We start from the raw sequence: 9,732 nt of genomic DNA on the forward strand, positions 1-9,732 counted from the left end.
TGCCAGATCTAATCCTCTATTCCTGAATACAGCCGAGAGCATACTTCTGTATCCCTTTATTGTGGATACAGCTAGATGAGATTTTTCTCTCAGGAATAGCAGGAAATCAGCAATTTCCGCTATAGAGGTAGTGGAGGAGGACAACTTCTTGGATCTACACCACCTTCTAAAAACCTCCCACTTCGATTGGTATACTTTCGTAGTGGAGGTTCTGCGTGCTCTCGCGATCGCGCTTGCCACTTCGCGAGAAAAGCCTCTCGCTCTGACAAGTCTTTCGATAGTCGAAAGGCAGTCAGAGCGAGAGCGGGGAGGTTTTGATGGTACCTCTTGAAGTGTGGTTGTCTGAGAAGATCCGTCCTTCTTGGTAGGGATCTTGGAAAGTCTACGATCCACTCTACCACCTCCGTGAACCAATCTTGGGCCGGCCAAAAGGGGGGCTATTAAACGTCATCCTCGTCTCCTTTGACGCCACAAACTTTTTCATTACTAATCCAGGATTTTGAATGGGGGAAAAGCATATACGTCTACTCGAGACCAATTTAGCAGGAAGGCGTCTACCATAAGTGCTCTTGGATCTTCCACGACCGAGCAAAAGATTGGCAGCCTTTTGGAAATGAATGTTGCGAATAGATCCACATGAGGTGTCCCCCACAGCGACCAGAGATCTAGACACACTTCCTCGTGTAGGGTCCACTCTGTATGAAGGACCTGGTTCCTCCTGCTGAGTCTGTCCGCCCTCACATTCTTTACTCCCTGTACGAACCTTGTCAGAAGGGAGATGTTCCTGTGGGACGTCCAAAGCAATAGGTCTCTCGTCAGTTCGTAAAGGAACGAGGAGTGAGTCCCTCCCTGTTTTCGAATGTAGGCAAGTGCGGTGGTGTTGTCCACGTTTACTTGCACTACTTTGTTTGACACCAGAGGTTCTAGACTCTTCAAAGCCAGATGCACGGCGAAGAGCTCTTTGCAGTTTATGTGCCAAGTCACCTGTGCTGGTTCCCAGGTGCCTGACACCTCTTCTGAGCCTAATGTCGCTCCCCAACCTTTCTCCGACGCGTCGGAGTACAACACTAGGTCTGGGTTCTGTGTTTTTAGAGAGATCCCTTTGTTCTCTTCCAGGGGGAGGGGGCAACACCATTCCAGGTGCGATCTATCTCCACTGGAATGGGAAATACGTCCGAAAGCTGTCCGGTTTTCCAGCTCCAGGACTTCTTGAGGAAGAATTGAAGCGGACGTAAATGCAGTCTTCCTAGTGGGAAGAACTGTTCGAGCGAGGAAAGGGTCCCCAGAAGGCTCAACCATTCCCTCGCCGACGTATGTTCCTTCCCTAAGAAGAGAGAGACTATCCGCAAGCCTTTTGCGATTCTCTCTTGCGAAGGAAATACTCGAAAACCCGAGAATCCATCCGAATCCCCAGATAGACTAGGTCCTGTCTGGGGGTCAGCTGAGACTTCTCGAGGTTCACCTTGAGCAACCCTCCCAACGCTTTGATCAAATCTAGAGTTAACTTTAGGTCCTCCAAGCACTGTCTCTCTGATCTGGCCCTGTGATGAAGCCCAGTCGTCCAGATACAGAGATATTTTCCCTCCTTTGAGGTGAAGAAAAGAAAGAAACCATACTGCCACATTCTTCATCAGCTTGTGAAGACCTGAGGAGCTGTGGACAGGCCGAAACACAAGGCTCTGAACTGAAAGATCCTTCCCCCCGTCATGAAACGGAGGTACTTCTTCGATGAAGGGTGGATCGGGACGTGAAAGTAGGCGTCCTGGAGATCTAGAGACACCATCCAATCTCCTTGTCGTAATGACGCTAGGACTGAAGCAAAGAAGTCTCCATGGAGAACTTCTCCTTCTGAACAAATTTGTTTCAGAGAGCTGACGTCCAGTACTGGGTGCTCCAGCCTCCCGAGGCTTTCGCAACCAGAAAAAGGCGATTGTAAAACCCCCCCGGGAGTTTTGATCCAGTACTAGTTCTATCGCTCTCTTGTCCCACATTTGTTCCACCATCGATCGAAGAGTATCCCTCAGCACAGGATCCTTGTACTTGGCTGATAGTTCCCTTGGTATTGACGTTAGGGAGGAGTGTTCAGGAAAGGGATACGATATCCCTTCCTTATGATAGCCAATGAAGACGCGTCTGCGTTTATCAGTGTCCAGGCCTCCACAAATCCCAGGAGCCTGGCACCTACTGGTGCTTGGAGGAGAGAAGCTTCATTTTCTTTTTCCCTTTTTAAAGGGACGAAAGGCACCTACCTCTCTTCTCCGGAGCCTTCCTTCTTGCGGGAGGTCTGGAGGTCGGACCACCTCGAAAGGGCTGAACTGATGTACTAAGTCCTTTCTTGTCAGATGCAGAAACCAGGTTTCTTCTTCCTTGCTGACTGCGTCAGAAGATCCTGAGTCGCCTTCTCAGTTAAAGAATGAGCAATGTCCTTCACTAACTGAGAAGGGAACAAAAAGTCAGATAGAGGCGAATACAGTAGAGCTGCCCTCTGAGCGTGTGAGACTGCCTTGGTTAAGAAGGCCCCATATACAGTCCTCTTCTTTAGAAGACCTGCTCCAAATAATGAGGAGATTTCAAAAGAGCCATCCTGTACCGCTTTGTCTATACAAGACAATATGCATAACAGGGCTTCAGTTCGATTCCTTCCGAATCATGGGCTTTCTTGGACATCACCCCAAGGGACCAATCTAAGAAGTTGAAAACTTCCAATACATGAAAGAGTCCCTTAAGGAGATGGTCCAGTTCAGAAATTCCCCACGTAATTCGTGCCGAATTGAGACCTTGTCGACGTGAAGCGTCACTAAGGTCGAAAAAATCTGCTTCCGACGTAGAAGGGAGAGCAATACCCATATTCTCTCCCGTCTGATACCAAATGCCTCTTTTACCAGCTAATCTTGCTGGAGGCATGCAGAAGACTGTTCTCACTAAGTCTTTCTTAGACTTCATTCATGAGTCTAAGGATTGTAAGGCCCTCTTCATCGAAATGGTGGGCTTCATTTTGAGAAAAGACGAAGGCTTCTTCGTCTTAGCACTCGAAAAGAGACGCGCGGAGAGGGAGGAGCGGCAGGAGTCAACTCGTCTCCATACTCCTCAAGAAGCAAGGCAGTCAAAACCTTATAGTTTTCGACAGTCCTTCTCTTCCCTGATTCATCATCCGAGTTTTCTTCCCAACTCGGGATCTATATGAGTCTCCGCTCCCCTTTCCGTACGTTCCTCTTCTGGAGGAGACAAACTCCTAATAGGAGAGGGGCTAAGGGAATGATAATCTTTCCTCTTTCCCGCTTTAATAGCCTTGTAAGGCGCCACAAGCTCAGGTTTCTCTTGATAATTAGAAGACGCTTCCCGCTTGAATGACGCTTCCCGTTCGCCAAGCGTCCTGGCTGACGTCTCTCGCTTACTTGGCTGTTGACGTCTTGATGACGCCTCGCGCCTGGAAGACGCTCCGCTCTCCAAAGGCGTCCTACTTGGCGTCACAATATTGGTCGGAGCGTCACGTCTATCAACAGTTTTCAATGACGCTTCATGTCTAAAAGACGTCTTACGTCTCTCTGGCGTTACGAAACTTTCGTAAGCAACCGTTCTCGCTCTCAAACCCGAAGCTTCTGTAAGATGTTTAGAAGCTTCACGTCTGCATGACGCTTCTCGTTTAGCAGGGGAGAGAGGACGAGATTGCTTGATTGGAAGCGCCACGTCCTTCCTACGAGGCGCTAAAACTCCCACTAGAGAGGACAGTTGCTCTTGAACTGCCATAATTATTCTCCTTGACGCTTCTCCCACGTCCACTGCATGACGCCTTTCGTCATCACTCGGGGGAGAAGTAGGAAAGGGTACTTCTGCGTAATCGTCAGGTGACGCTGACGCCACCTTCGCCTTCTTAATAGAAGAGGGAGCGTCATCTGAGAAACGCTCTGGGCTCGAATCTATTTCAGGTTCTTTCATGTGACGCTTCAGAGGTCTCGACAAGTTCGACTCCTTCCACCCTCGTTTAGGTGAGGGAGAGGGAGAGGACGAGAAACACTCACGAAGGACGCTTTTCCTATAGCGCCCTTGAGCAGCCTGCCATGAAGCAGAGCTAGCTGAAGGGACGTCTGACCGTTGGGGATTCCCCACGACCTCCTTAAGGCTTTCGACTTTCCTTCTCCTCTGGGCATGGGAGCTTGGAAGAGGTCTAGGCCTGGGAGCGTCGCAGGGACGATCAAACGCCCCCTCCACAACAACTGGGAGAACTCACTTCACTGTAACTGCTCACTTTCACTAGCCTTACCTGCAAGTCCGCCATCTTGGACTTCATGTCTCTAATCGTAGCTTTCAGATTGGCGATTTCCGAGGCCGATTCCGAAAGTACACTTTGAGAATGAGATACTAGGGATCTAAATCTAAACAGTAGGATTAGAATAAATATCCGTAAAAAGGCTCAAATAGGCCTTGAACTCACACCTTTCAGACGTCTAACCCTATCCCTCTCTAACTTCTTCAAATAAGAAGTCAAAGTCTTCCACTCTTCTGCATTTAATCCCTCGCATTCCTTACAAGTATTATTAGCAGAACACTGAAACCCCCTACATTTACGGCATACAGTGTGAGGATCAACCGAAGCTTTCGGTATCCTCACCCTGCAGCCTACATTCACACACATTCTCACACTCACATTTGAATCAGACATACTGAGAAAAATCCAAAAAAGCAATTCCAAAAACAGTCCACAATAGCGAATGCCAAAACACGATCCAGATACGTCACCAAAAGCCGAGAAACGATGATCAAAGGATGAAACTATGAATCTAGTCAGGAGGTAATAGCAACAATGTTGAATACCTACCGGCGACGATACAGAAAATATGATAGAAAACGGGGATGGTTCCTAGTCCTGCCGCCCAGGGCAGGCCGGTAGATCACCTGACCTACCTGTAGCGAGTGGCGCGAAATTTGAATTTCTGTCGGGGACGACGGAGTCTTAGCTATGTATATATCTGACAGGTAAGTTGATTGTATGAAAATACAAATTTACTCAATAGCTAGCTTGTAAAAAATACTTGATTACATAAAACTTGATTGACAACTAAGCAGCATACCTACTATGGGTTTCAGCGACAGTGCAAGCACGGTTTTGGGCAATACCTATTTCTGTAACGAACACTCGTATCAGAACAAGATTTTGCTATAGTGCTTTACACCCAGTGCCGTAATTTATAAGGGTATCGTGAATCACTAATTGTACAGAATAACGACACTTGTCCTTGTACCAAGAGACAAAAACTCCATTATGCAGAAATGGATACGAACACGCGTAAAAAGCTCCACCTACCCTCTTCCCCCCTCCAACGCCACCCCTTTCTTTCTTCCTTCCTTTCTCCCTCTCTCTCTCTCTGTTGCCATTCGGTAGGTGTTCACCCTCCAAACTGGGTTTAAGACTTACACAAAACGTGGAAATTGGTGAAATTAGGCTATGTATTGGAAGTATATATACATAAATATTAAAGCAATTTTATCATTATTGCATTACTATGACAACTAGAATTCATGGAAACAGTTTATAATAATGAATCGGCGTATGTGTGAAGCCTCCACTAATGTGGCAACAATGATTTTGCCACTCTTAGCATGCAAACATTAAAGGTTACATTTATTTCTGGCATACAGTTATTAAAGAAATTCAAAATACTAATAGACATAAATCAATGATAGACATAAATCAATGAAAAGTGCTAGCAAAAACAAAAAAGCAAAAAAAATTATATATATATATATAATCCACTTATCCGTAGTCGTTCCTCTATGGTTTTCGGCAGCCAGATGTACGAAAAAGTTAGAAACATTGGATTGTATCTACTTTAGAAATATCTGTAATTTTTCGGGGTAATTTGGTTGCAAAAAAATGGATAATATACATGAATTAAATTAAAATTTTTAAATAACAAAGTAAAGTTGAACTAAATAACGAGTAAAATAAACAATTTAGGGAATAAAATTTTGCAGTTTTGTCATCTGCTGTTCGTAACTGTGTTAGTGGCGCGCGCGCACTTAGGAACCAGGAACAGCAACTTGTTTAAAGTGCAATGTGGAGTGAATTGAGACCAAAATGTATATAATAACAATCAAATAAGCACTGTGGAGTTTCAGTTGTGATGGTAATAAGGATAAAAACCACCGATTACAAGGTAAAAATTAATTCAGTTCAAACCATGACCCTGGGAATAAAAAGTTTCATACTTTCAGTAATATAGGCAACAAAATGTTGTTTTATTGTGCTGATTACAACTACAATCTTGAGTAAAATCAATAAACATTACATATATACGCTAACATTGTTCAAATGAGTGCTGGGAAGGCTGGGAAAGATGGTGGTCGTCACTGATCAGAACCTGTACATCCACACGGTAGCCGCCATATTGGATTTCAAAACTGCCTTGAAAACATATTTAACAAAGAGCGTCTCATGCTTATTTTAGTTCGTATGGGGCTTTCATATATCACATTATGTTGACGAAACTTCAATCTTTTGAATGGTATGCTTGGAGTTGTAATTGTATTCTTGTTTCACCATTTAAATATCGAGTGAATAAGACCTGTCCACCGTGATAAAGGTTGGTAGTCGCTGGTGTTTCCCCCTAGCTACTTCGAAAGGAGAGTAGAGGTCTTTAGCTCCTTCTCTCACCAACAACAACTCGTGACTAATGACCATCTACGGTGTCAGGACGCGTTAAAAATACTTTTTCGGAGGGTGGCCAGCCGTGATAGTCGGTGAGTTGGACAGTCCAGCGGTGTTTTACCCTAGGTATAGGTATGTCATTAAACACCATAATCATACCAATGGTAAACGGAATGAGGATCTACACCGAAGAATTACAAATCTGAATACTAAACTATTACATATATTAAAAATATCTACTGAAGGAATTTCAATACTAGGATTTGCGACTGAGCTAGCCATGGATTGCTGACGTGGGGTGCACTGAACCTTGTCTCGAACCATGATTAAGAGAGAAAAGAACCCTCTTCTAGTGTTTATTTTATTTTTATCAGATCACGGGTTTTTCCCTGTGTCCACAAACACTCTCCTGCACTAAAAATGAAAGATGTTTACCTGTAAATCTAAAACAGCGTAATCCTTCGAACCAGCCATGGTGAACTACGGCAAGTACCGTATCAGTGTTTTCGGTGGTGGTGACGTTCATGTCAACAAACGATGGTGTCTGACTACAGGTTTGAACGGAATCACAATTCTAGAAATGTTTATCTCGCACTTGAAGCCTAAAAATTCTTTTGATAATTTTTCTTGGTAATGATTAAGAGAAAATGATTCGATAAACAGCCTCATTTTGAAAAATAATAGTATTTCTTTTCAAAAATATTTTTAGTTTTCATCTAAGATAGTTCACATCAAAGTATAACTATTTTCTTAAATATTTATTAAGTATCTTTTATATTGCACTAACACTGACATTTTTAAAAATATAATTCCCTAGGTATAACCTAACACTTAACATTTCAGTTGGATAATAAATAATGTTACGTTAGTTAAATTTCATATGCATAAAAGATCTCTAAAGGTCAAAAGCGAGTTACATATCAAGATATTGAAATGTGTAAAATAAAAAAAAAAATAAAAATCTGCTAATACATTCAAGACAATCAAGACCACAAAGACTTGAAAAAATCTGAGTCATCATGGCAACATTGTTGTGCTAGGATACCATACACACACACACACACACACACACACACACACACACACACACACACACACACACACACACATATATATATATATATATATATATATATATATATATATATATATATATATATATAAAAACAGGGCTTCCACGACATTTGAAGGAAGACAGTAAGGTTGGATATGAAAATGAATTTAAAATCTACGAAAGTAGGAAACAAGAAAAAAGGTAAAAGCAAGGTAGTTTCCAGATAATCTAATATGCTTTCTAAACATTTTATCCTGAACACCTTTTGAAAATAAAAAGAAACATTAAATTTGGTGAAAGCATATTATGGAAAGCAAACCCTTGTCTGGATGTCCTTAATAGAATTTATGCCCCAGAACAAGTTTAAGAGCATGATAGATCCCACCGCTTGGCAAAACGATTTTGCATGTGTCATCTCAGATGACTTTGGTGGAAAAAGAAACATAGATACCATTCATCAGTTATACGAAACATATCTAATAGCGTACTTAACTCCTCAGGACCTAAAGTGAAAAACTAGATGCAATGAAAAGTCTAGTGAGAAAGAAGAAAACATGTAAAGAAATGGGAATGGTGTTCGAGGCAATATGCGATTAAAAAGTAAGGATAGACATCTTACCTCATTTATTTACATATTTGGCTATTTATTTAACATAAACCATTTATTTCTGAATAAATTACATACGGTAAAAAAGCAGAAAGTTGCACGCTTTTTGATGAAATAAAAAACGAGCAGATTTGCTTAGATAGCATTCAAAGAATAGAATATTTATTTGTGAAAAAAAAAGGAATAGGAGTAGCCTATTATCAAATAATAACGGAAATTTCATTAATTATTCATAACGTCGAATATACTCAAGGAGTTCAAAGAAACATTACTGTCTTTATAAACAAGTATCAACAGCATTATGACGACCACAAATTCTTCCCAGTTCTAGAAAAGATTTTGGACGAAAAATCTGTCACTGCAACATCGTGCCACTTCAAGATAGTTACACTATTTTGATGTTCTTCTAAAGAAACGGGACTATAAACGACGCAATTTCATAGAAGCTCCACGTTCAATGACCGCCAAAGGTAAATAAAGAAAAAAAAATAGACTCCTAGAAAACAAGAAGTATTAGTGAAAGACTGTGTCGCCGTCGGCAGTGGCAAATTCTCATTTGACCTTTGACTTTAAGTACGCCCTTTACCTCACACGGCCCATTGGGACAGCAGCATGCCTATCTGATTTGAAGTTCGTGTTTATATAACTCTACAGTTCCTGCATTACAAATAACTTTAACCAAAGCAAGTGGAAGGATATAAAGAAGGCCAGAGAGAGAGAGAGAGAGAGAGAGAGAGAGAGAGAGAGAGAGAGAGAGAGAGAGAGAGAGAGATAAAGAGCCAGGCGAACAAACAGGTCACTTACTAGGTGCTCGTCGATGTTAATCCAGGGTATAAAAGGACATTTAGAGTACTGGTACCTGGGAGATAAAGTCCTATTATGCTCTTGACATCCACACACCAAGATGATATTTCAAGAGTAAAGAATGAAAGATATGAAGCCTGTGTCATGAACATTACCTGTAAATAAAGGCATCCTTATAAACCACAATCAGCTGTTAGAAGCATGAGATGATATACTTTTAAATGTGAAAACGAAATATTTGAGTAGACAGGAAATAATGTCCAATGCTTACATTAATTACATATGATGGTACACATTACAAATGCCCAGGATATCACAGGATGAATGCAGAGTCTGTTTTACTATGGAACAGCGTCATATTTGCTGAAGAGTTTTCATGCCATCATCATTGTACATAATATAAAAATAAAACCCCTGTCATGATGCCCATTGTTTTATCTTTCGAAACATTCTGTTGCATATTTAGGCAATGTTTTAATCTAAAAATAAAGCATATATATACATACATATATATATATATATATTATATATATATATATATATATATATATATACATATACATACACACACACACACACACACACACATATATATATATATTATATATATATATATATATA

The 9,732-nt window shown here is 41.5% G+C and overlaps 1 long non-coding RNA gene across 1 annotated transcript in view; it reads right to left on the reverse strand.

The window, feature by feature from the left end:
* Positions 1 to 7,201, reverse strand: part of LOC135215560 (uncharacterized) — a 133,512-nt gene extending 126,311 nt beyond the window's left edge. The window contains exon 1 of the long non-coding RNA XR_010314728.1: positions 7,082 to 7,201. This is a non-coding gene — a long non-coding RNA (uncharacterized LOC135215560). The remainder of the gene's footprint in view (positions 1 to 7,081) is intronic.
* Between the last annotated feature and the right edge of the window lie 2,531 nt (positions 7,202 to 9,732).

Source organism: Macrobrachium nipponense, chromosome 5 (genome assembly GCF_015104395.2).
Source record: "Macrobrachium nipponense isolate FS-2020 chromosome 5, ASM1510439v2, whole genome shotgun sequence".
Lineage (NCBI taxonomy): Eukaryota > Metazoa > Arthropoda > Malacostraca > Decapoda > Palaemonidae > Macrobrachium > Macrobrachium nipponense.